This window comes from Choloepus didactylus, chromosome 9 (genome assembly GCF_015220235.1).
Source record: "Choloepus didactylus isolate mChoDid1 chromosome 9, mChoDid1.pri, whole genome shotgun sequence".
Classification (NCBI taxonomy): Eukaryota; Metazoa; Chordata; class Mammalia; order Pilosa; family Megalonychidae; genus Choloepus; species Choloepus didactylus.
The window spans coordinates 27,521,699-27,527,515 of record NC_051315.1 but is presented as its reverse complement, the minus strand read 5'-3'; positions in this window follow the sequence as shown (position 1 = coordinate 27,527,515).

Below are 5,817 nucleotides of genomic sequence, written 5' to 3'. Positions count from 1 at the left end.
TCACCTCCAAACCACCACAGCATATCACACCAGAGGGTTGTTTCTTCTCATACAAAAGGTCCATCATAGTCAGGAGAAGGATCTGACTAGTTCTCATCACTGTGGACCCAGGCCCACATCGAAGGCACCATTTGCATTTACCTTGAGGGAGGAAGAGGTTGTTCTGGAGAGTCTCCATAGACAAATTCTCTGGTATAATACTGACATGTGTCACTTCTGTTCATAAGCGATTAATCAGACTAGTCACGTGCCCCACCATGAGGTGGCCAGAAAGTTAATCCTACCATGTGCTTAGAAAGTGAATATCTGGAAATATTTGATAAACAGCACCAATAGCAATCAGAATTATTTCATTTAATTTTCATATACTTCTGAAGTTTAGAATTATGATACCCAGCCAAGATTATATAATTAGTAAGTGGTGGTTCTGAGATTTAAACCCTGATCTATTTAATTCAAAAGCTTCTAACAATGATGCGGCAATGGGTTTCTAATATTTTTTTCAAGACTTTAGCTTTTCTATGAAAACTGAATTAAAGTTGAAATAGAAATGGAAGGAAAAATAGTGAAAGACACATAGAAGGAAAATGAGATGAATAAACTGTAAACAAAATGGGATTCAACATTAGTCATGAACTCTTCTTTTTGATCTCATTTGGTTTAATTTTCACCATGTGAATGTCTTTAATATAATTGATGTTTTATATATACAGCAAGTTTCACTTCTACTCAAGAAAAATGTGCTTTTTCTCCTTAAAATCAAATACTGTGTGTGCCCCACAGTATTCCATGATGATATTGATTATTTCTGTAGAACAAATGGCTTGCTGCAGTATTATCTTCAGATGAGATCATATCAGATCTCATAAGCTGAGCCAAGTAGGGGTTATGCACAAATAAGTTCTACAAGGAAAACCTAGGTCCTATAAGAAAATAGTGTCAGGGTCTCAATAAATTACATTTGGATGTAATTAAATAATAACAACAAAATGAATGCCTTGTCCTTAGAAAGATGTTAAAATTCAACAAGTTCCTTATTTTGGGTGGAATTAAGCCAAAACTCTGTCTATTTTCATTTGTATAAGGGATGAAAGCCTCAGAAAGTAGCTTGATTAGAAAAAATTAAAAACAGAATATTTTTATTTTGGTTTGTGCTAATTTCCTTAAAGCATCATATGAGCTACTTTTCCCTTCAGGATTTTCTCCCTTTTGTGTTTGTTAATAGAGTATTTCACTCTCTCTCTTTCTCTCTCCCAATATCCAGGTGAATAAACTAGTGTATATGTAGAAACTTAGTCTACAATACAAATTGCTTACCCTATTAAACTATACAAATGCATCAATTAACAAAATGTTATGTGAGCACAATTTTTAAGACATGCCTTACAACAGTATTTAGATGTGTGTTTTAAATTGCCTGAATATAGAAATAGGAAATGAGATTTCTGCTCAATCTGAGACCTTCAGATAATTGCAATTGTCCAACAATGTAAAAGTCTTTGTTGGATAGTGGTGACCTCTTTAATCTTAGTTTTAAAATAGAAATTAAATTGCCCCCAAAGAGTTATTGGAAAAGGTATCATGACAGGAGACTGATCAGATGACATGTAAGTTTCATTTCCTTTCTAAGATTTTATGATTCAGGTAATAAATGTAATGCAAACAATCAGCAAATGCTAACCAGCACTTCTTATGGCCCAGCAGCCCAGCCATCTAAGCAAAGACCTAATCACTTTTAGTAAATTCTCTGAGATAAAAGTGCAGATATAGTCACCTCAAGAGGTGATGTCCATTTACTTGAGATTTAGCTATGCCTGAGAAGACACTGAGGTTGGAAATCAGTTGTATACACTCTGAGCCCCACACTAGAAGGCAACAAAATGACCAAATTAGAGTGTGTGGGTTTTGGGGAGGAGGAGGTCACATTAAATGAGAAGAGACAGGAGGTGGAGGAAAAAAACAATTTCTGAAGTTGGGAAAAGGGACATCCAACTGTCAGGTTGTACCCTGTTATCAGTTAAGGGCTTTCTGAACAATGATGAATAAAAGATTAAAAATCCCTTTTCAAAGATTGAGCTCATACCAGTTCCCTAGGGAGGTAAGAAGGGGACTTAACTGTTTTGATGGCAGCTTTGAAGATGTCAGGCACTTAGCAAGCACCCTCCTGAGCCTAAAAGACCATATCAAGTCCATTAAATACTTAAGTTTTAAAAGCTCCCTAAATTTTACCCTCTCTATGTGTGGATTTCAGTGGTGGCTTGGCAAAGTTCAATAAATATTTCCTAAGGATACTCAGATATACAAAGTACATAAATGTATTGTTCTTATTCTCAATTTAGAGTACCTAAGTGCCTCTTGAATAAATGAATTTGCACTTGGGCATTTTAAATACAGCTTGCTTAGGAAAAAAAAAAAAACAAAAAACAACCCACATTGTTACAGGTCAAGGAGGAGATTCACGAAGGCTACAAATCTTTGAAAGAAAAGCAATCTAGTAAAGGACCAAAGGAAATACCTGCATATTATTAATAACTTACATGGTGCCTTTTATTTCAAAGATCAAAACCTCAGAACAAAAACAAAACATGTATAGAAAGAGATCAATCTATACATCCTTCTATTTCCATACGACAAATTCATCAGTGTCAGCAACGGTGTACTGGGTTAATAGAACAAGTAGAAGAAAACATACCTGATAAATTTACTAGACAATACATAGGTAATAGATAAAATTGTTTCTGGAAAATTGCTTCTTCCTCTGTGTTTTTGTTTTGTCTGTAATGACTGGGTTTTGATAAAAACTTCCTGGAGGAAATGGGGTAGTGGGTAGTCTCCAGTAGAAGAACACTTTTCACAGGTGTTGAGAATTTCAGCATTGTTGTGCGTTTACCTGGATGATATGCCAGGATTTGAGGTGCCAGAACTAAGTAGGGATCTACAGAGCCCCCCATTTTATTCACCATAATCCTGAAACCCTCATTACAGCCTGAATTGCATCATACATGTCTGCTGCTAGGTTGCCCACTGTCAAACCTTCTGAAGACCTAGTGCTAGAGTCAGTGTATAGCTACAGCACAAACCCCGGACACAAGTGAGAAATAAAGCCCAGGAAGTTATCACCAGGGAGCTGGTACCACATACACAGCTTATTATTCAAAACATTATCTAATAAAATTCAGCAAAATCTTAATTGGATAATTGCTAGCTTCCCTCTCTGCAGGTGATTGCACTACCCTTCCATTGCAACTACTCTCTAATCTTGTATTCATTATTCTCCCATATATGCATGACAAGGTTTGGGTTTGGGAATCCCAATAATCTTGAAAGATAAAAAAGATGATCAAACTGCATATGTATTTAAACTATGGGCATGTTGGTGTCAATCATGTCTTCTTACTCTTCGCCTCTGAGGTGTCTTTAACTCAACTTTTAAAATAAGTGAAATATAATTCAGTCATAGTGGTTTTGAATCTTGAAATTAAAATTTAGAACAACAGAAAAGTGATCGAAATGGTCATTTTGGATTTGTTTGGATCAACATCAAGTTGCCTTCTGTTTTTTTATATCCCCATCCTGAGCTCATACCTAAAAACAGGTCCAATTCATTTAAAAAATCCCTTTGCTACCCCATAGGAGCATTTCAGTCAGAGAATCCATTCATTCTCCTGTTTCCAAGTCAGAGGAGGTGGCTGAAACAGTATCATGTTAGTTAAAATATGGTGACTGCATCATTCAGATGTGCACATTTTCATTCTATCTAAGAAGATAGAGCGAGTAAAAACAATTCATCCATAGTCATTTATCTGGCAAGCATTTAACAATTGTTTAGCTCAGATTTTCTATACTCAAGTTCAGTGAAGCTTGAAATCACAATATTATTTCTCATTTTGCTCATATGTTATCTGTATGCTTGAATGTGCTGCTAAATAGATTTGAATGTGAACTATCAGTACAAAGTATAAAGTTTCTTTCGCATGATTAGAGCATCTTTCATGTAGATATTCTGGGTTTTGCAGCGTTTTATAACACGTTTAGATTATTGCATCACACTCCTTACTTCTGGGTTTCTAGGAATTAAAGAGGGCTCTACACCAACAATCTGTGGAGATAACTCCACAGCAAAACGCATTTTTGTTCCTGATGTGGGTCCCATTACTTAGTTAATGCAAAATTATTTATTTTCAACATGTACGAAATACTGCTCTGTAGGTAGGACCTCATTTCAAAGAGATCACATATTTTCTAAAATTTGACTTCAAATTACTAATATGCTGTGAGTTCTCCTTCCTGCCTGCTCATTGATGACACCAGTAGTTGTGTAGTCACTCAAAAGCTGCAGCAGCTCGTAGGTACCTGTTCTAATTTGGTAGATCAATTTCCTTATTCTGAGATACGTATTATCCAATGTATCATCCGGGGGATAAATCACCGAAGCCTCCTCAAAGGCAAAACAGCCAATCAAGTAAATTGAAAGAGCAAGGGGGAAGGGAGAATAGGGTTAAATACTGAGTATTTTAGAGAATTGTAGAATTTGATAACTAAAAGCTTCTTGAAGGTTATTTAGCATGACCCTCAAGTTTAATAAATAAGAAACTTAGATCTCAGAGTCTGCAAAACCAGTGAAATATGAAAATCAAACTTAAGTAGATAAGAGGAGTGGTTGAGGAATGGCAGAGCCATAGAGCTGCCCGCAAAGAGGAGCAGCCAGGAGTTTAATATGCATTGTCCAAAGGCAGGTAGCAAATTAGGGCTTAATCTAGTCTGGGATACATTGAGAAAGGACCAATGTAGCATGTGATGGCTGGTACATGGCAGTATAAGCAGATGTTGGCTTCTGGTGACAGAGTGACAGTGACCCTGCAAATGCATAAAAGTATAGGAGGTTTGGATAATCTTTCTAGAAAAAAAAATGTGTGGTATATAAGCATCCTTACAAACTCAGCTGAGTTTCAAGAGAAATTCAGAGTGCTGAGTGGTTTCTAGGTGGTAACCCAGCGGTACCAACACAAAGAAAGCTGAATGGTGGCAGATGTTGAAATTCCCAAAACTCACTTTAGTCCTACTGACCACTTCTAAACTTCAGACAGGTCTTAATTTGCTAGTTCAGTGTTTGCATTTTTGTTGTTTGTGTGCCTGTGCACTTTCAATTAAATTCCAACCTTTAAAAATCAGGAAATTTAACATTAAAACCAGGATATTTAGCTTTCCCAAACTCACTATTGTTCTCCATATTCTTTAAGACCAAGGATCAGATACAATATTTTTTAAATTAGAGAAGTTGTAGGTTTTACAGAAAATTCATACATACAATACAGAGTCCCCATATACCACCCTAATATTAACATCTTGTGTCAGTGTGGTACATTGATACAATTCATGAAAGAACATTTTTATAATTGAAATATGAACTGTGGTCCATCATTTGCAATAGGGTTCACTGTTATGTAGTCTTATGTTGTTGTTGTTTAATTTCTATTCTAATAACATATCTGCAACCTAAAATTTCCCCTTTTAACCACATTCACATATGGAAATCAGTGCTGTTAATTACGTTCACAATATTGTGCTACCACCACCACCATTCATTCCATTCATTCATTGCCAAAACTTTACAATCAACCCAAACAGAAACTCTGTACCATTTAAGTATTGACTCCTCATTTCCTATACTCCACCCCATCCCATGGTAAACTGTATTCTAGATTCTGCCTCTAAGAGTTTGCTTACTCTGATTATTTCACTTCAGTGAGGACATAGAATATTTGTCTTTTTGTGTCTGGCTTATTTCACTCAACATGATGTCTTCCTTATCCATGT